We start from the raw sequence: 22,540 nt of genomic DNA, 5'->3' as shown, positions 1-22,540 counted from the left end.
CTCCAAAGAACTGAAGGAAACAATAAAATCTCTTTATCCTCACAAAAGGTGAACCTTGATGTCTGGATCACATGTGAGATTTTCCCATGGAAGAATTATGTTTAAATTTGACATGTTTATCTTAGCTTTCCCTTCTGCCATTAAAATGTACAGGATATTGAATCCTAGGAAGAATGTTACAATAATACCAAAAGGTCTCCCAAAGTCAACAAAAGCAAGGAAATCCATAAAGCCCATAATCTACCCATCCCTAGGTTTTCCTGCCGATGCTCTGATACCTCATGCTCTGAAGATCCTATAGTTTGCTGACTTTACAAATATATATATATGAAGGTGCAGAGGGCCATATTTCACCCTCTCTCAGAAGATGCTGTTAGCAAAGAGTATGTGAGAGAGAGATGGGGGGAGAGGGGAGAATTTTATGACAGGGAAGTTATATAAAAACAAATGTCTTTTTGCATTAGTTTATACCTGAAAACATTACAATACATAGCAACTCCATGGGTTTGGAAAAAAGTTAGACAGAACTTTTTGACAGGTAGGAGAACCTGTGACCTGTGGTGGTCTTTAACTCCCATCTACCTTCTGTCAGCCTGGCCAGTGTTTAGGGGTGATGGGAGTTATAGTTCAACAACATCTGGAGGGCCACAGCTTCCCCATCCCTGTTTCTGCATCCAGGATGAGGAACCTGTGGTCCTCTAGATCAGTGTTTTTCAACCTTTTTGGGGCAAAGGCACACTTGTTTCATGAAAAAAATCATGAGGCACACCACCATTAGAAAATGTTAAAAAAATTAACTCTGTGCCTATATTGACTATATATAAAGTAATTCTCTTGAATAGGAATCAAATAAACACAAAGAAAGTATTTTATAATTACATCAGAAAAGTGGAGGGTGTCCCCCTGAGGAGCGCCAATCGACGCCCCAGCTGGTCGAGGGTGGGGTCAAAAACCCCACCCCCCCATACCCAGGACACAGTCCGGCGCCCGCCTAGTGGGCAAAATTTTGACTTTTTTTAAAAAAAAATCTTTTGAATTTTTCTATTTTTCCCACGGCACACCAGGCAACATCTCGCAGCACACTAGTGTGCCGCGGAACAGTGGTTGAAAAACACTGCTCTAGATGTTGTTAGACTACAAACCCACGTAGCAGGGCCAGTGGTCAGGAAGGATGGAGCTATAGTCCAGAAGGTTCTAGAGGTCCATAGGTTCCACATTTCCTGCTGTATATATTTTGTAGAGCTTAACTAGACAATCAGAAGCAACGACTATTTGCAGTGCTGTGAACTCGTAGCTCACTGGTGCATTCCCCCCATGCCAAAGTATACCTTGAGGAGCACATTGAAACACTGGAAAGTAAAGAGGCAAAGCAAGTCAGATTTGTGATTTATTGTTTGTTTTGCCCTGTCATTTCTGTCACTTTCCAATGATTTGGTGTTGTTGGGTTTTTGTTTTTGTTTAAAAAAAGGCGCTCCTGCATAAGTAAACAAAAATATTTTTCATTCATAGCTATATAACGTTTCCTGAAACATAAAGGAAACCTACTAATCTGCAATATTCATAAAGAAAAATCTACTAATCTACAATATTCAACAATACATATTATCCACATTGGGAGAAAATAAAGGGATATTTTTGCCTCCTTAAAAAATAATGATGATGATGACGACAAGCTAACAATGGCCACAGAAGTCACTAGTGTATTCCAAAAATTTCATGCTGTCATCATAAAAACCTGACTCTAGCAGAATCTGTCTGGAGTTGGACATAGCCTGAGTGACCTTAAATGCACATTCTGATCCCTGGTGATTGCACAAATCAAAATAATGTTTTTTGAAAAAATATAGAAAAAATATGTAAACTGCTTAAGTGACAGAAAAATACTCTCTGGAGGATGTCATTCATTCAGGCTTTCATAACTGTCAGAGGCAATAGTTCTCTGAACTTGTCTTTTTGTTTGTGTTTAAGAGGAAACAGTGAATGTAACCAGTCACTTTAACATCCAGATTAACGAGGAAGCCAGACATCCCACCCCCTGCAATCAAAACATGCCCTTTCCACAGTCGGTTTCCACCTCTTCAACAAGCAGCATAATTTACATGGTGGTAGGAAAGGTGGAACTTCTCTGAGCAGATTTTATGCCATGAAAATAAACACATTTACTCAGGAAGATGCCCTGTTGTTTTAAGACTCTTAAATTAGCAAAATGTGTGTGTGTGTGTGTGTGTTAACTTCACAATCCCACCCCTCCTGTAGCTGTTGTGGCTTGATTTGCAATAGCTAGTGGAGTATCCTGTACAAGTCACATTTGGATAACTCAGGATTCTTGTACCTAAAAGGGCCCAAGACTCTGCACAAATTAGGAATGATGGGACTGCAGCAGTATAATTCCCCTGGTTGTTCCCCTGAGCTCCTCTGGCCATCCCTCTTTGCCGGAGAACAGAGGTAAATGAATCCACAAAGCCTGTGCTGCACCTTCTAAACCAGCCTGCTGGTCTCAAGTATGCCAAAGGACTCTATCATGTTCCCAGTATTGAAGTTAGTTTGCTTGTGTACATGAAATGAGAGGCCGCCATCTTTGTCCTTTGCTGCAGGCAGTCAAATGTCTTGGGCAGTCTTCCAGATTAAGTGGGTGTGTAAATTGTGGTTGCCTTCCCTAACTGAAGATTTCCAGTTCCTAGGACTGACACAAGCCAGACTTCCTCTTGTGTCCGAAACTCTATATTGTTGCTGTATGGTGGTCCCACCCTATAATGTGACAAAATGGGACTCCATCTATCAGTCAGCATATGTCAAAATACTTGGCTGTGACCACATGGCTAAAAATAACTTGATCAGATGGATAAGGGTCTTGGTAAGAAAGGCAGAACTGACTGCAGTATGGAGTAATATCTGTGCTGGAAAGCTATTATAGAAGTGGAGAAGCTTGTTGTCTGAACGATGAAAAGAGGACTCATGCAAAAAGTTTTCCAAAGCAATCTTCTAGACTAATCCCAGTTTCTGAGGTAGTATTATAAAGACAGGTTGTAAATCTGCAGAATCTCTTCCTTCAGTGGAACATCCATTCCTCGAGACTGCTCAGCTTGTATTTATTAGTTTAAGCTTTCTTTAAAACACAAACAAAACAGTATTTCATCACATTTTATTTCTTCCAAAATGATGTTCTTAAAGTACATCTTGCAGATAGATTATCTGTCCCTCACAGCAAAGGCTCACAATGGGAGTCTAATAATTGCTCTTTTTCTAATTTCACTAAATGAGTTATAATTATTTTATGTCTGTTTTATGGTTACTGAATAGTATTAACCTAAGCTCTAATTATAATATAGCTTTCAGAGAAATGTATGGACACTGAATTGATGGACTGCCAGCTTATGTAGGAACATCACATAAAGCAGATATACAGCTAATAGTTTAAGGCGTAGCCTGTTAAAATTCAGGGGCACAACTCATTCATGAATAAGTAACAGGGTGTAAATTCATTGACTAGCTTTTTATAGCACCCGTGATAGACAGGAACATGTGCTCATGATTACTACATGTAAAAACCAATGTACAGTTAAAGACAGAAATGACATTTGCTGATTTGATTGGAATTATTGATTGGAATTTGATAGCAGCATTAGTCAATAGCACGGCGATAATGACTAATATTATGTCTGCTGAGCTATTACAGGATGCATCATCCATGACTGCAGAAATATTATGAATATTACCTGCAGTGAGTCTCTCAAATGTTTATTGGAATATATATAGTTCATGTTTGAATGGCAGGCAGATATCAGTGGGTGAAGCTTTCCTCATCTCTGTGCTGGGAAAAAAAAATTCACCTGCTGATTTCTGCCTGCCAAGCAGCTGTTATTTAGTTGCTTGCCAGCATCGCCCTTGAGCCAGTGTACCAACTGGACTCATGCACTACAGCCCCAACTGGGCTAGGCGAGCTGGGTAGCACTGCCAGAGACCTCCTTTCCCACAGGAACAGGTCACAGTGCTGTGGACTCACAGCTTGGAGCTGAGAGCACCGGATTCACTGTCTCAATTATACAGTCGTTGCGCAGCAGCGTTTTGCAGAGTCTTGCAGAGTATAAACCACTCGGAGAGCAGCTCTGTAGAATATCTTCCTTTTATTCTATTGCTACAGCTATAATACAAAACTATATACAGAGCTACAAATTCTAAGCATAAATCAATGCTATACTCTGAGTGCCTGCAGCTGCTCTTAGCAGCAATCTTATCTATAAACACGATCTCTTGCACTCTCTCTCCGACACACTGACTGACTCTCTCTCTCACACAGAGACTGACTCACTCACTTGACTAATTAAGTAGAGAGCAGTACATTGCTCCTCCTCTCTGTAGAGTCAGCAGAGACCTCAGGAGATTCTTGGATATGGGAGGGGTGAAATCTCCTCATCTTATACATTTTAATATATTTTTTTACCATAACTATTCAGCAGGTGACTGGAAGGAATCAACTGAACAAATATTAACCATAAACATAAAAATAGCAGTAAAAATACAAATAAAAGCAGTCATGAGAAGTTTGGGTAACAAGATGGATTTGCCTAGCATCTGAAATATAAGAAAGAATGTGTCAGATCAATGTGCTTCAGGAGAGAGTTGATCTCGCATAAGTAGCCACCTTGTGAAGCCAAGGATGTGCAAAAAGTAGAAAGGGATCTCAGTTAACCGGTAAATTCATATGGGAGAACTTGATGTTTCACATACCCAGGCCCCAGGCTGTTTACAACATAATAGACTAAAATCAGAAAAAAATGGAAACCTGGAAAGATCTTTGCTTACTCATGAAATATCACCAGTCTGCTGTATTCTGGATCAGCTCACGTTTCCACAGGCAACAGCCTGTAGAACATTATGCAGTAATCAAGGCTGAATGTTACTAGAGCCTAGATCAGGCATAGCCAAACTCGGCCCTCCAGATGTTTTGGGACTACAACTCCCATCATCCCTAGCTAAGAGGACCAGTGGTCAGGGATGATGGGAATTGTAGTCTCAAAACATCTGGAGGGCTGCGTTTGCCTATGCCTGGCCTAGATCACCAGTAAGGAACCTATGGCTCTTGAGATGTTGTTGGGCTTCAACTCCCAGCAACCCAGCCAGCAGACCCAATGATCAAGGATGAGAGAAGGAGGAGTCCAACAACATCTGGAAGGTCACAGATTCTTCATCCCTGGCCTAGGGATGGAGATGCTCAATTGGATGCTCAATAAAGGGGTCATCTTGAAGCACGGCAGAGGCTTCAGGATGACCTGTTCATTGAGTGTTCATCCTGATTTGTTTTCAGGGAGATCAGCTGTCACTGGCTATCTAGCAAAGGTTCATTCTGACCTGTTTGTGGGGAGGTAAGATAATGTTGCGTCAAAGCCAGTGCTATCCCACACTTTGCAGTGCCTTTTCCCATTACCTTCCTTATTGCAAAATGCCTTGCTCTTTGGGGGAAACAGTTTCATTGCAGAAGACCTCCCAAACAACTATAATTGCAGAACCTGAATTTACTGGTATGTGATTAAATCCCAGCCAAAAATAGTGACAGCTTGGAAGCGACCAAAGTCTCCGTCCATACAAAGGTGGAAGCTCCAGGTTAATGAGAAATGTGGTAGGCTGGTTTGAAAAGTGGGCATTTCAAAGGTGAATACTGACAGGAGTTATTTCTTTACATGCTTTTTTTAATAAAAAAAATAGGAGCAGAAAAGCAAGCAGCTGATGTCCAGAAAATCAGGGATCACACTAAAATACTGTAACATCTGCTCATTACTTAAAAGCACACCAGGGAGATGTAATCTACAGCAAGAATTCCTCAGAAGGATTTGCAAATTGTATGCAAACAAACCCAACATAAATAGATAGCATAGGTTCCATTCTGTGATAAACTATGCAGCTAAATGGGGAGGGGGGTAGTTATAAGCACTTGATTGTAGAAGACAGCCCCAGTTTTAGAGTTAAAAGTGCTGCTTGAATTAGCTGCAGACTAAACAAATTAAATGTGCAAAGCACACCTGGCCCTTATCTGGTCAACTGCTAAACCTTGGAGCATGAGAAACTAAATAAAACCTATCAGCCATTTCCTGGGCAATGTCTTGAACTCTCCTGTGAGTTTATTTTTCAAGACTCAGTATCTGAGGCCTAATTACTTAAAGTACCAGGCATTCATTTGAACCCAAAGGATGAAAATATAAATTGTTTACATGCTTTATCAAGGAACAAGATGATGCAGTTTTCTTATTTTTGTGGTTTGCCTTGACATCTCTGTTCAGGTGCAGCAGCGGAAGACAGGCAAGTAACAGTTCTCTGAAAAAAAATATGGACAAGCCCATGGCAAGGTAAGTTAATCATAAGTGATGCCGGAAGATCTGACTGCTATCTACTTTGAGCTGCCTGAATTCTTTAGCCTTTGGAAATTAGCAGACATATCACACCCATTTTCAGTTTAGTGGCAATAGATCATGGTTCCTTCCTACAGGTGTATGCTGTTATTGGACTACAGAAAATATTTGCTTTACTAAAGGGCAGCTTAACCTTTGTTTAAATCTGAGGTGAGCTAAAGGTCACTGTAATTATTTGCTGCATTATTTGTGTCACATTTGAGTTACTAGGAAGGCTGTTGCACACGCATTTGCCCTTTATTAGACAGCTGCTTAAAAAAGAAAAGAAAAGCAAGCAACAAACCTCTCGGATTTTGCATTTGGCATATATTTGGGTGGAAGCAATCACTGTTGCAAAACAATTTTCAAGACTCTCTCGGACTGTGATTGACTGAAAGTGGCATGGGTCAAGGTTCCACTTTCCCAGAGGAAAGGAGAGAGATGGGCAATTTAACATGGCAGCTCCCTCTCCGTCAACACTTCATCCCCCACCAGTTTTGTTTTTAATGGCTAGAAGCCAAGATACAGAAAAAAGGAAGGGCTCAGAATCTTATAGGACAGAATCGCCGGCATCCACAGCAACAAAGAGAGGGAGAAATGGGCTTCAATATAACATTTTAGCCCAGAGGAACAATGAGGGATGAAGTATGTAATGGAGACTGACCATTTTAAGAGATCCAGGATTTACACTTTGGCCAGATTCACACACGCTGCTAAACCATGGTTAACATTAACCACAATTAATGTTAACTATAGTTAATAAACCACAGTTAAAGCTGAGGTGCCTGGCAGATGATCACTTAAACCTTGGTTTATCATGTCACAGAATAGTTAAAAGCACCAGCGAGAGCAGCCACCTTGAGAGTGGTTTGAATGTTTTGCCACTGTTGGCTTTGTAGCTTTTGTGTGGTGATGACCCCTTAACAATGATTAAGAAGGATCTCTTAAGCCATAGTTAAGCTGCTGGGCTGACTGGGTTCACACATAATGCTAAAACATTGTTTAACATAGCTTAATAAACCATGGTTTCATGTTATGTGCGAAGCAATACAGTAAGTGATGATGATAACATAAAATGGGAGTTCTGCAATATGAATAGAGACTTGCTGGGTGGACACAGGGCTTGCGGTCACTGCAATCCCTCTAAGTGTACCTATGCAACAGGTAAAGCACTTCTCTCAATGGGACTTCCCACTGTGCTTGGGCCAGATACAATGTTAAGGTAAAGGTAAAGGGACCCCTGACCATTAGGTCCAGTTGTGACCGACTCTGGGGTTGCGGTGCTCATCTCGCTTTATTGGCCGAGGGAGCCGGTGTACAGCTTCCGGGTCATGTGGCCAGCATGACTAAGCCACTTCTGGTGAACCAGAGCAGCGCACGGAAACGCCGTTTACCTTCCCACTGGAGCGGTACCTATTTATCTACTTGCACTTTGACGTGATTTCGAACTGCTAGGTTGGCAGGAGCAGGGACCGAGCAATGGGAGCTCACACCGTCGCGGTGATTCGAACCGCCAACCTTCCGATCGGCAAGCCCAAGGCTCAGTGGTTTAGAGCACAGCGTCACCCACCACAATCTTACCTGCCACCAAATTCAGTCTGACAGAAGTCACCATGAAGTTGTTACAGTAAGTTGCTGGGCGATTTGGAACAGCCCTGAACAGATGCCTGCTTGATAACAGTCACATTCACTGCCTGTGGAGCTAAAAATTACAGCAAGCTGCGTCCCTAGCTGATTTGGGGGTACCCCTGGTTATGGTGCAGGTCAAATAAATGCGCCCTGCTTCTCTCCTTCACTTAGATTCAGGTGGATGGCTAGGGCAGCTTGGAAGGGCCTTCACACAAATACATGTGTGTGCAAAAGTACAGGCCTGGCTGAAAAGCTTAAAACCTGCTGCCACAACATGGGAGATGGATTTGAGAAAAGGGAAATTGAATTGGCCCCACCCCATAGCTTGACCAATCGTGTTTAGGAGTGTCTAGGAGCTAGGTGGAGTCAGCTTCCATTTTGACTTGAAATGTTGGTTTGGGGCTTCTCAGAAGTACGTAAAGGCAAGAAGTAGGTGGGGGCGTGCCAGCCCACAATGGAACCCACCCAAGAAGTGCTGGAACTGTGCTAAAGTGTGCTCTGGCCGGAAAAAAGCACTGGCTTTTGCCTGGCTGGAAGGGGTCATTGAACTCGGACAACTGCTGGATGGAGGATAGAGAGGGAAATGTTTGTGCAGAGACTAGCCTACCACGCAAAGGCAAAATCTATGTTCATTGCTCCACCCACTTTTGCCTCTGGCCCCGCCCATCTCTCAAATGTGGCCCTTGGAAAGTGGCCCAGAAGGAAATATGGCCCTTGGGGTGTGACAAAGGCTCCCTCATCCCTGCAGAAAAGGGAGCCTTCCAAATGGAGTGAATAAACTCCACTGTCAGAGGAGGTCTGGCCGTGAATCTTGGGGTAGCAAGGAAGGACTTGCGCTGTGAGCAGGTGAGAGCTGAACATGGTATTAATCGCCAGTGGAGAAGCCAGCCTTTCTGTTGCAGGTAGTATGGATGGCTGCATTTAGTACCTTCTCAGCTGGAGATAGCTGTAATTTTCACAATAGAAAGCCTGCCTGCTGACAAGATCACCCTTTATTTTCATCGGTATTGATTTGTAGCACTGTTTCTGGTCGAATGCTTACCGCTTGAAAAACGTTAGATTGTGTAAATAAAGCTGCCACCTCCACCTTCAGATAATAGTAAGGGACTGAGTTAATGATAAGGGGGAGGAGGAAATAAAGGAGACCATGCCAGCATTAAATTCTAGTATTTATATGTCTGACAGATGCCATGTGAGCTCCCCACCTTGTAATATCCACGTGCCACTATAACCACTAATAGTACAAATTAAGGTATCATGCTGTTTAGTTCTAGGGCTCTGGGTGAAAGTATCGCTTCTATGCCATTTGTGTAGTACTGTGACTGTAGCTGTGACCTCATGGATAATGAACTGCTAATCTTATTTGGGACAGACCACTAGTAATTTGGCATGGATGCTGCTATTTTATTAGAACCGAGCAAACGTTTAACTACCTAGGATTCACCTAAAGTAGATCCATTTAGGTCATGCTGAGAGGAAAAAGGCCTAATTTAGTTGCAATGGATGCTGGACTGTGGAAGGCTTGCAGGGGAGGGAAAAAAACAAATATGTTAAAAGGCTTTCAGGAGATGGAATCTAATTTTGGATTTATACAGGACCAGCATGGGATGTGTGAAAGGTATACACTCCAGCTTACTGCTTTGCAAAGATGTGGCTATTCCTGCTGATAAAAAGACGGTTTTGTGTTTTTTGTGTGAATCTGGAGAAATAGCCCTCAGTGCCATGGTAGAAGTTCTAATTCCACTATTGGTTATTTTTCATTTATAAACACTGAATTCTGAGGTTAAAATAGGAATAGTCACATATCAAACAGACTGCTGATGTTTATTCATCTGCACCTCACAATCTGAGATTGGTCCGCTGAGAATCTGATGTTGCTTCCGAGAATCTTGAAGACTCCTGAAGCTCAATGAAAAGTTGAAGGACTTGCCATATTGATACTGCCACCTGTATCTGCACATAGATATACTGATAGTCATGTTGATAGGACAAGAGACAACTCTGGCTAGCAGGGTTTTCTATTTAGTTATCTTGCTCAGCTATTTCCCCCTGCTGCTCAGTTGCTGGGGGAGATTACCAGATTGAGATAGCGAAAGACAGATACGTCCTTGTTGCCTCCTTCCTTCTTAGCATGACTTCAAGACTAGCCAACCTTGTCTTCCTACACTGTCGAATGCCAGGAAGGAGTCTTCGGAAATCATTACTATATTAAATAAGTAAATAATAAATCATTTCCAAAATGGCTTCTGGCCCAGGTTTGTAAGAGAAGAGAGGTTTCATTGCCCAGGTGCACAACCTGCACAGGAGATAGGGGGAGGGCCATTCTGGTTATTCTCTTGGGCCTCCCAGGAGCTTGTTCAACATCTAAATGTTGGAACCACTGGTTCATTTGGAGATTTCTGTGAGTAACCCCAGCTCTATCTCTCATTTCTGTCCTCTGATCCCCAGGAGGCAGTAGCAGTTATAAACCTCTGTTTGAGGGCAGCTTTAGAACTAGATGGGGATGGACTTAAGCTTAACCCAGATATTGCAGGTATGGTTGGTTTGCTGATCTTGACAATCTTGGGGTGCAAAGTTTGCTCTGGGTCTGATTGCAGCCCTCCTAAATCTGCAGGTATGTGACTCCTGCAACTGCTTCTTTTTCTAGATGCTCAGGTGGGGCCACTGGCCAGGAATACCTTTTACCAGAGTCATTTGGAAAGCTAGCCTGGAGAAATCTCACTGGACCCCAGTCATTCATGCCTAATTTTCATCTCCATGGATTTTGCCTCTCTTATGATAAATTGTTGTTTCCATTGTTTTTGTGACTGCTTAGTTTTTTTATCCTATTAATTGTGGAATGTCTTCCATACACTCAGTGTGGAAATACAGTATTATAAATAATGTAATAAATTAAAAATACCACTGAAAAGCCTTAATGAAAAATTTAAAAAATAACCAAGCTTCTGTTTGTTCTGACTGCGGAACTTCAAAAAATAGCTGATATTCACATTTTGGTGAAAATTCAGAGATGGAGCATTTTAAGCCCCTCTGGTGTTCAAAACTGGCACATAAATGGTACATGTTGGTCCTTCTACAATTGTGAACATCTGCTTTGATGTACCTGTTTTGCAAAATGAGCAGTTTCATTTTAAACACATAAAGGAACAAGGGGAAAAATTATGTTCACGTGTGGGAGTCACGATCATGAATTTTCTTGACATGTTGAAGAAGAGGAGGAGATATTTAGATTTATATGACTAGGATGTTAACTTGAGTAATCCTGCTGTTAATTGGTCTTGCCTTTGCCTTAATGTGTTCCTTTAAACAACATCCATGTGAAAGTCATGAAAGATAAGATAAAAGACTGCTGCAGCTTCTATCAGGGATTGTATTACCCAGACCTCCACAGGTCAGGAGAGAGAATTACTCTTTGGAGACACTGATGGGAGCAGAGCAAAGCTAGAGAGACATTTCTAAAAGACCTCACGGCAGGAGATAATGACTTACCACTGTTGGGTTTCTATTGACATTGATCCTTTGTGTGGAAGTTTAGAATGGCAGTGCACAGTAACTCCTTCACATGTGCACATAATATGGGATGCGAAAAGTTTTTTTTTTATATAAAAAAAATCCAGCCTACTTTTTGAAATGATGGTTTGTTTTCGGTTTTAAAAGGTAGTCCGCTAACATGAATGAAAAATTGGATCAGAGCTTAACAGTGAAAGATGGAGGATGCAAATAATAACCATCATAATCAGGAGATGCAGAAGTTTTGATGTGACTTGTAAACATTTAAAAATCCAATGCCAAATACTATGTTAAAAACTGATACAGTATGGATGAAAATGTGGTCAAGCTATAGAACCAATCTGTCCACCACAGGACTCCTTCAGATGATCATTTTACTGAAAATTGGGCATTCAGGGTGTTGAAAGCTAGCTATACCTAGAGCAGGCATAGGCAAACTCAGCCCTCCAGATGTTTTGGGACTACAATTCCCATCATCCCTGACCCCTGGTCCTCTCAGCTAGGGATCATGGAAGTTGTAGTCCCAAAACATCTGGAGGGCCGAGTTCGCCTATGCCTGACCTAGAGGGCAGCAGGTTGGGCGGAAGCTGATCTACACTGTTAATGGGCTGACAAATACAGAGACAGTAGTGACACAGGGCTGTAGCTCAGTGGTGGGGCATCTGCTTTGCTTGCAGGTTCAATCCCCGGCATCTCCAGTTATGGCTGAGAGAGATACTGACTCTCCAGGATCTGAGGCAGGTATTTGTCACTGCAGTCAGTTTTGAGCTTGATGAGCCAATGGCCTGACTTGGTATAAAGCAGCTTGCTATGAATTTCAGAGGAGAATTTCAACATGACACTGTCATTTTCAGCTGCAGCCCCACCTTCACTTCTTCTTCTCCTTCTTCTTCTTCTTCTTCTTCTTCTTCTTCTTCTTCGGTGATTACTTGTAGCTGAGTAAGATTGTCTTCCATAAACATGGTTTTAACAATGAGTCCGTAAGTGACTGTGGAGGCCAATTCTGGACCCACACATCCTTCCACAGTGGGGACATCCTCTTAGCACGTTTCTCCCTTGCGTCCTGAGTTCGTGTCTTCAAAGCACATGACACCTTTGGTAAAGGCTGTTCTCCAGCTGGAGTGCTCACAGGCCAGTGTTTCCCAATTGTTGGTGTTTACCTTCACTTCTACCTCAAGGTCACCCATGAGTCTGACAATGCTAGTGAACTGCCAGTCTGTGTAGGCAATATTGAGCTTGATGTGGGTCAATGCTCTGGATGTGAATCAATGCTCTGGCTCTGTATAAGGCATCTCCCTTCGTTCCTTACGTTCTTAAGAGAGTTGGGGGAAGCCACTTCTGACCAGGCTTTAAGTTGTATGACATCTGTATATTTTTGGCATCCCCCAAAAGCTGTAATCCTCTTTACTGTATTGTGTCCCCCCACACTCACACACCAATACATCACCTGTGCACTGTGCATTCCTTTATTTTGTTTGTAAACTGTGTTGAATATTTGGCTGTGAAGGCTGAAAATAAATAAAAGTTCCTGTCTGTCAAAAGCAGTGAGAATAAAAACATTTCGAAGCCTGACAATCATCAACTGAAATGAATTAAAGATAAAACTTAAATTTTAATTGTTGCCTTTCCCCTCTCTGAATATTTTCTTTAAATGCAAATTCTTGGCTGGCTATATTAACCTCGTATAGTCTGGTTGTCCTTCAAGTGCATCATTTCTTGAAAAGCATTGTTTAAAAAATTATGCAAGGCATAGCATTTGAGCAGCTTTCTTAAATCCCAGTAGAACATATGATTCAGGAGAAGTGATGGATGCTGTCCTTAGATGCTGCTACAGTGCAAGTCCTACTCATTTAAGGACGACTTTCACTGGAGATCAGCTTAGTGAATTGCGTTGCGTTCTTTCCAGCTGTATGCTATTTCAAATTCAGTCCCATTATGTAAACAAGATTTCATGTTCTGATAGGGTAAAGTTCTGCTACATCTCTCTCCAGGGAACCATTTATGCTCATTACAAGCTCGATTCCCACCCCCCGACACTGGATAGGACATTCCAATCTCACCGCCCCCTACTTACTGGTACAGAGGAACTCCGGCTTGGTCCATCACACTGGTTGAGGCTGTAAATAATAGTTACGTTCCTTGCCTTCTAATATTAATTACGTTATACAAAGACCATTCTGTTGGGAGCAGTGCCGAAGCAATCATAAATGAAATAGAGCGACTGTAATGAAGTGGCCCGGGCAGACTTCTCCAGTTTGCATGATAAACATTCCCTTTCTGTCTCTGAGATGGGACCAAGGTAAACGGAAACAAGGATTAACGGACAATATGCTACTTTACCCCCCCCCCCCACAGAGAGAGAGAGAGAGAGAGAGAGAGAGAGAGAGCTCAAGCGCAGTGAGAATAACCAAAATACCACCACCCGTGTTTACAGTGGGCAAAGTCAATTTATTAGAGCGCTTCATTATGTAGCAGAATCGCTGCCAATGGTAGTCTCCCAGTCAAAATAAACAGGCATAAAGTGTTCCACATATACAATTTGTGGCGAACAGTTACTTTGCTATTTATTTAATAATTGACCATAAATGGAGTCAAAGTGCAAAAGGGAGGGGGAGGGGGAACCTTGAAAAAACCAGCACACTAAGGGCTTTTTGAAAGATTGATAAATAATGTGGAATCTCAATTAGGCTTTAGAAGGAATGCAGATATTAAAAATTTGGTCAAGAATCTAATTAGCTGGAGGTAATTAAACAGTCTCACACGGGGTCATTAATCTTTTCCACAGACCTTTGATGTTTTGCACACTGTCTTCTAGTCATTAATAAAATTCATAACACTCCTCTTTGTGGTGTTTTATCATCCTGTTTTTCTCTGTAAGAGCATAGAGCAAGTGTCATTGTATCACGAGGGCCTTACTTTAGTTAATTTCTTTCTTTCCCCCCTGCTTCTTCAACTTAACCCTTTCTTAAACAAAAAGAAAATCAATCTAGGCCACAAGTTGAAAAGACATGCCTCTGATCTATATATTGAAGCACACTATGCATGTCTCATTTCCAAGATGCAGAATATAGGAGGTCCCAAGAATCTGCAAACTGTAGATTTTGATTTATGCTTTATTTTATAACCAAGTCCCTATTTTTTTTTTTTTTAAATAATTCAATCCCTTAACAAAACATTAAGGGGGGTGGTAATTTCTTTGATTTTAGGCTATAACAAGGATCTTGTTTGGGTAAAAATATAAGCTGATCTGCAGCCTTCACTTAAAGTACAGGAGAGTTAAAAGTATAATTACATCTGGAAGGCAAAGCTCAGCCAATTAGGGAAAAACTAAAAATACTGACTTTGACCAAGTTCTTTGCACAAGATGCAGTTAAGTTCTGTAGAAGAGTCATACATTATTTCAATATATTTTACATACAAGTGGTATCCCTAATGCAACTTGCTGGATTTGCACTTACCTGCCACTGAAATAGCTGCACCACACTGGTTGCTGTTCAAATCCTTGAACATTCCCTCTCCAAATTGGCTCAGTTCATTGTACAATGTTGCTTTACTTTCTCTATTTTAGGGGGGTGCAGATGTTATAACCCCTTAGAAAGAAGAGCTGGGTTGTTTGCCCAATGTAGCTCTAACCTGCAATTGTTCAACTTTGTTTCTTATGTGATACAAGTAGCTCATTAATTAAAGCCTGTTGAGTCCCCATGCAAAAAGAGTAATGCCACTTAACATGTATATTGTATAGTTGTTTTCATCTTCAAAGCACTTTCCAGTTATTAATTAAAGGTCTGAGTGTGGCTTTTAAGCCACAGCTCATATGCGGGGCGGAGGCTGAAGGCTGCAATAGAAACTCCCAAGGGGAAAATAGTGACTGACTCATTCAGAATCCTCCTGCAAGGAGCAATTCAGTCCGTTGAAGCAACTTAGCTGCTATTTTAGAGGTTTTAAAAAATGCAAAGACGGGGATTCTCCAACTTTGTAACAGATCAGATCAACAGTAAATTTGTTCAGCTCGGTTCAAGAATAGGTGAGACAGAACAAAGGCATTAATTATGATTATTGTGAGTGAAGACACACATAATATATAAAGAAGCCTTTCAGCACTTTCTTCTGGCATACTGAACCAGAGGTTGTGTTTGCCATCTGAGGCTGTTCTCAATGTGCCATATCAGCACAACAGGCCTTTTTTAGTGGTGGCTCCACAACTGTGGAATGCTCTTTCCACCCAGTTGTACCTGACCTATCTTTACCATTTTTTAGGCCCCAGGCAAATTGTTCTTTTCCTCAAGGCTTGTGACCTCTTTCTTGCTTGTGTTTTAGTGGGGTGAGAGATGCATTAGCTGTCTGCAGACAGCTTTCCGGGTCATGTGGCCAGCATGACTAAACTGCTTCCGGCGCAACGGAACACTGTGATGGAAGCCAGAGTGCACGGAAACACTGTTTACCTTTCCACTGCAGTGGTACCTATTTATCTACTTGCACTGGTGTGCTTTTGATCTGCTAGGTTGGCAGAAGCTGGGACAGAGCAACAGGAGCTCACCACTATTGCACAGATTCAAACTGCTGACCTTCCGATTGGCAAGCCCAAGAGGCTCAGTGGTTTAGACCACCACGCCACCCACATCCCTATATTTTATGAGTGGGGTGGGGTTAAATATTCATTTTATTCTGATTTTTGTACTTGGGTTTAATGCTTGTTTCACTTTGCAAGTCACTTGGTGTCAGTTTTAACAAATGACAAAATAATATACTAATGAACTGAGTGCTGTTTTTGGGGGCGGGTACTGAATTTAGCATACTGGTTTGAACCAGCCAGCCAGTCTTTTGCCTGTGCATCTGTGGGCCATTTTAAATGGAAGCACTAGGTGGTTCACACAACATGGTAAGGCAAACTATGGCTTACCATGCAGGTGTTAATGTGCAGACTCCCAGAGAGGAGCTCGCAGCCATTTTGCTTTTCCTTGGACTTTTCCACACCTGCACCACCCTGAGCCATGTCAAGATTTGGCTTAGCATGTCATCTGAACCTGGTTCCACTTTTTCCTTGCTAACCACAAGCTGTGGCTTAACTTAGTGTGGCACAGGAGTAACAAAGACCCAGGAGCAAAGTAGATGTGAGCTCCAGAAACCTGAATATTTGAGGCACACTGGTAAACTATCATTTGGTTTACCATGTCAAGGAAACCAGGCCACTATGGTGAACTAAAAAGCCCTCTCAGGACAATTTCTCTGTCGGGTGTGTAAACCTTTATTAAAACAAAAAAGAATATTATCTGCTAATTTTCTAATTTTGACTTTTGCATATGCAGTTTTAGGATGCCGGACATCTTCGTATCCAGAAGCTTCTTTCTAAAAGCTGAGAAGTCAAATCTTTTTGGCTTCAGTGTCATCTCAGGATTTCCTGCTTCACTGTAAAGGTAACCAACAAGTAGCTGCACACAGAGAAACATACAATTCTGCAACCATTATAGCATTTCCTGCCCAATGTTCCTATCAGAAAGAGCTAATAACTCTCTCTCTCTCCCCTGTCCCTGAACAAAAGTAAAAGTCAGACTGAAAGTTATGTTTGCACAACAATTTCCTTAGTAAATGTAGTTATAAAAAGTGGACTAAAGAGGGCAGGAGATACTCTTTGGAGGAAAAAAAGTGCAAGTGGCTGCATAGTCAGACTGGATGAGGAAACAATAATATACATTGCAATATATGATAAAGTGATTTATTTTCAATAAAAATCTGTAAAACTGCTTTAGTTACTTTGACATCTTGATTAACTGAGTTTCAAAGATATCTGTATGTGTTGAACCTTCTTCATGCTGATTGTTTCTAATACTTTATTGCATCTGGTATTGAATATGTATGCATTTTAAAAAAACAAATACGAAAGCATCTGCCCTACTGTAGTTTTACTGGATTTGTCAGGGACAAAGTAGATTAATTTTAGGCCTCAGCCAGGCAACATTTCTGTGACAGTAAATGAAATCCAGGGTCCTTCACTGTTCATTTCCCACCCACTATCTTATTCTTTAGGCATTATTAGATGGTGATATGGTCAGGAAGAAAAATCCATTTCCTCCAATATCATTGAATTCCTAAAAAAAAAAAAAAAAAAAACCAAAAAAAATACCCTACCAACAGCACCACCCTAGAAAGTTTCTATATGTGTCATTTGGTGGATGGGGGGGGGGGGGGAGAGAGAGGGAATGAAGTTTACCTTCAATTAGTATAGAATCTACTCCTTTTCAGATCCTGTAAGAAGAATAAAAAATTGTGTAGGTTTGCATTTGTATCCTGGGGAGTTCTGTAATAACATCTACATGACTTTTAACAGCTTTGTCTATCAGTAATATATCCAGTACAGTGGTACCTCCGGTTGCGGACAGGATCTGTTCCAGTCGGATCCCAAGGTTTTCAAAACCAGAGATGCCTGTTCTGCACATGCATGCAGTGCACTAGAGTGCTTCTGCGCATGTGCGCGGCACGGTAGAACGCTTCTGTGCATGCATGCACACACGACAAAACCTGGAAAAATACTTCTGGGTTTGCCGCGAGTGTATCCCGAAGGATACGTAACCAGAGGTGCACGTAAGTAGAGGTACCACTGTATCTACAAATATGGGTTCCTTTTCCCATCATCTTTCCATTTGTTATTCTAGTGTGTCTCATAAGCCTTTCACACAGCACTAATTAAACACCATCTTGAAACTATACCACCAGAGCACTAACTGCGTTTCTGCAAAATGGGATCCTCATAACAGAGGGTCCTGGTTGTGCGCGGGACCCAAGAACTCACCTGACAGGGTTAAAATGGGGGGGGAGGAGCAAGAAGTCCTGCCCATTTCCCTGGGATCACGCCAGGCAATCTTAGCCAATAGCCAGTGGGTGGCGTGATCCCAGGGGCTTTAAAAATGGCAGTGTGATGCAAGCAGGGGCACTTGTTTCACACGGCTGAACACCCTCCCTAGTTTAGGTAGAGTCGCTTGGCCTTGCTTTTGTTTGGGTTGCCTGTTTTGGAACAGGAGCTGGGTAGGAATTTTTCCATTTGGCAGATTGACCTTAGCCATTTGGTTTTCACTTACCCTTTAGCAAATCGTCTCAACTTGTAAGGTGGTGGTTAGGCATTGGCTCAGTTGGATTGTGGGGGAGGGGAGGTGCGGCCATCACCTGCCCCTCCAGGAGCTGGGTATTCCATTAAAGGAATCTGAGAGTCCTCTGCTCCTGTGAAGAACAGTTTTCTTTTCTTTTTTAAAGAAATGGGGCTTCAGTAGCTCTGGCTGCTGCCATCAGCACATGCCTTGGTCACGTCAAGGTTGGGCTTCCACAATGCACTCTGTATGGTGCTGCCTTTGAAGACTGTATGGAACCTTCTATGGTGTAATACACAGCTGTAATGGAGCAGGCTGTGTGCAGAGCCCATAAGTCCCATTTTGCACCAATTTTCCTGGCTCCCCACTGGTTTCTGGGCACAATGCAAAAAGTTGGTTCTGAGCTTTTATGCTGTAAATTTTCTGATATCAGAATATGTTAGGAACCATGTTTTGCTATATCAGGGGTGGGAGACTCCCTCCCCCCCCCCCAGATTGGGGGTTATATTCCCATCTTGGTGATCTTCCAGTAGTGGGCAGGACCAGAAACAAAAGTAACAAATGTAAAATTTACCATTGTGCAGTAAACAATTTTGTATACCTGTTTTCACGCCCCTTTTTCTCTATCCTCCAGCTAGGGAAGCAAGATAGATTAACAGAGTTCAAAGACACATTCCAGTCAGGCCAAAACACTCAAGGAAAGTATGAAGCAGCAATGGTGAATGGTGTGGCCCAGGAAGAACAGATGTGGTGTGTGGGTGTGTGTGTGTGTGTGTGTGAGAGAGAGAGGTTGCTAATGACTTGTGAGCATCTCTTCAATATTAAAGAACTTTGTGACAACTTTGAGTGCTTCACAACAATCTCTTCTGTGACTGATTCTTTTCAAGACTGCAGCTCTGTCCATTGCCTTTTCTTTGAAGCAAGTCCCATAATGACTATGTGAAAGATGGTGGAATCAGAGCCTGGAATCATTTAAAAAGAAAGAAAGGAAAAAGAACTTGGATATGAACTATATTTATTAGTTTTGGGGATGACCCCATGAGCGCATATCTTTGACCTTGCTAACAGTTTTTGAAATATCAAGGCTATTTCCTCTTTGGAAGAAATGGAGGCAGTGAGAGATTTTACCTTCTTGTGCTCCGTGATCAGTGCATATGGTGACAGCAGTCACAAAATTAAAAGATGCCTGCTTCTTGGGAGAAAAGCAATGACAAACCTAGACAGCATCTTAAAAAGCAGAGACATCACCTTGCCGACAAAGCATATAGTTAAAGCCATGGTTTTCCCAGTAGTGATGTATGGAAGTGAGAGCTGGATCATAAAGAAGGCTGATCGCGGAAGAATTGATGCTTTTGAATTATAGTGCTGGAGGAGACTCTTGAGAGTCCCATGGACTGCAAGAAGATCAAACCTACCCGTTCTGAAGGAAATCAGCCCTGAGTGTTCACTGGAAGGACAGATCCTGAAGCTGAAGCTCCAATACTTTGGCCACCTCAGGAGAAGAGTCGAGTCTCTGGAAAAGACCCTGATGCTGGGAAAGATTGAGGGTACAAGGAGAAGGGGATGACAGAGGACAAGATTGTTGGACAGTGTTCTTGAAGCTATGAATCTGAGTTTGACCAAGCCGTGGGAGGCAGTGGGAGACAGGAGTGCCTGGCGTGCTCTGGTCCATGGGGTCACAAAGAGTAGGACATGACTAAATGACTAAACAACAACAACAACAATTTCCTCTTCATTTTTACAATGTGCTGAACAGCGGCTGGGGGGGCAGAAGGGAGGAAAATACTTCTCTGAACTAGTTGCTCTTCAACTGGAGTCTTTCTTAGGCCACAGGTGGGTGAAAATTGACTGCTTATTGATAACTGAGGCCCCAGTCTTTAATCTGACTGGGTTGGGAGCCAGATTGACATGGAACGGGCACTTGGGCTGGGTGGGAATACAAGAGGTGCGCATTACATTATTATTCCAGGAAACTATAGCATGCTGTGGTCTCTTTTCAGTGCACTGGGGGCTCCTCTGAATTCCTATTGAGCCCTGTGCTCATCCCTGCCCAGGTGAGTATAGGCCCTTCATTCATGTTATTCTTGAATTCACATTATTCAGTGGATATTGTGCCTTTTGTCAACCTTACACAAAAGCCAGGCTTTCCTAGCCTAAAGTGCTCCAAAGCCATGATGGGGAGCCTGTGGCCAGCTATATGTTGCTGGATTCCAGCTCTCATCAGCCCTAGCCAGTATAGCCCATGTTTTGGGATGATGGGAGATGGAGTCCAACATGGGAAGGGTGTTTCCACCTGCTCCACCCTTTGCCCTTGGAAGCCTTATAACAAGCTGCTGCAAGAGACTATGAGTCACATCCTGAGATGGGTGTTTCTAGGACAAAGGTGAAACTGTGAAGCTCCCTTGTTATCTTTGTTATTGGGTGCTGCATGCTATTTAAGTAATCTTGTTATATTTATAGTATCAAAAATGTGGAGGTTTCTTTGGTACGTTATTATATTTTTGTTTTTGCTATGTTATTATGAAATAGTTATTCTGTTATTATTTTGCTGATATTAAGAAATTGTTCTTGTTTGTTTGAAACACACCCCAGTTTCTTTGTTGCAAGTTGCTTTGAACATGAGTGTATGGAAAAGTCTCATAAAAATAAAATCAATGAATGAATGAACTTCTGAAGAGCCACAGGCTTCCCATCCATGCCCACTGCATCCCTGTGTGACATCCATCTGTGGGCTAAAGAAGGGGGGGGGGACACAAGAAATAAGTTGACTGCCTACTTTAATGGCAATAGCTACTCTGTCCCCCACCAGAAACCCATTCAGAGCTGCAACTCTGCATTTCTTCTTTGGCATCCCTTTGCTGTGAAAGTACTGTTCCTTTGTTGCTCATAGCCCAGTCCCAAGAGATTGTGGCTATGTGGTAGTATCATTGAGAGCATCAGAGAGTGCCAGTACCCAGTCCCAGCTTCCCCACCTTCTCATCTTTCTCCCAGTAAGCAGCATAGCTGCCAACTTTTCCCTTTTCTTGCAAGGAATCTTATTCGGAATAAGGGAATTTCTCTTTTAAAAAGGGAAATGTTGACAGCTATGGTAAGCAGAAGCCATACCACTGTGGGAAACTAGGGATGTGGCTCCATCCCATCAAGTGAGCCACTTCTCCATGAACAGGACTCTGTTAAACATATCACCTAGCTGTCATAACCCAACAGCTTAGCTAAACCAGAGCTGGCCCTGCCATTAGGTGGAATGAGCTGACTACCTCAGATGACAGATGCTGAGTATCAGCAGTGAGTTGTTGGAGGATAAAGGTTTGTGAGCCACATCTCCCACTCTGGACTGCCTTAACCCAACATCAGGTGTAGCAGAAGATGTCACCTTGTCGAAGAGTCAGTTACCAGACTACTCAGCTTCTGAACATAGAAGAGGGTGTGGGTATGCTATCTTCTCCTTCACTTCAAGCAGCAAATTGTTTTGGACAAACCCCAGCTAAGATACAGCGAACCAATTCATAAGATTCCAAACGGATTTCTCCCATGATGTCAGGATGTGCAGAACCTCTGAGTTCTGTTCCACTTTGGTTGGTCACCTCAGCTACTGGAACTGCTTGAATTGCATGTGTTGTGAGGCCTCCAGTGTAGTTGTCACCCATATACTATGCCTGTAGGCATTGTGGAGTGGCCTGAATTCCTTTTCAGCTTGGAATAGGTTGATGACTTGCTATCGATGGCCATGCTGTAATTACAGCACTGCTTTTTAAAAAAGCGTCAGGATCGTATCTCAGAACACTGGGTGTCAACCGATACACCCTGCAACAAGTTATGGGTGTGAACAACAACCAAATGTATGACTATGGTATCAGATTGCAACCACGGTTATTCTGGCACAGATTACCAGGTTATCAGTGGACAGAATTTCAAAAGAGCTGCAGAACACCTGGGCTA

General features: G+C 42.3%; 1 long non-coding RNA gene across 1 annotated transcript; it reads right to left on the bottom strand.

Moving 5' to 3' along the window:
• Window positions 1–16,762: 16,762 nt before the first annotated feature.
• Window positions 16,763–22,116, bottom strand: LOC309331092. The gene is made up of 3 exons (XR_014151727.1): window positions 21,975–22,116; window positions 17,731–17,765; window positions 16,763–16,928 (listed from the first exon to the last, which is right to left on the bottom strand). It is a non-coding gene; the product is annotated as an uncharacterized lncRNA (long non-coding RNA).
• Window positions 22,117–22,540: the final 424 nt, after the last annotated feature.

The sequence above is a fragment of the Podarcis erhardii genome (genome assembly GCF_964252035.2).
Source record: "Podarcis erhardii genome assembly, chromosome: 1".
Classification (NCBI taxonomy): domain Eukaryota; kingdom Metazoa; phylum Chordata; class Lepidosauria; order Squamata; family Lacertidae; genus Podarcis; species Podarcis erhardii.
This window is presented reverse-complemented; position numbering and strand designations above follow the sequence as displayed.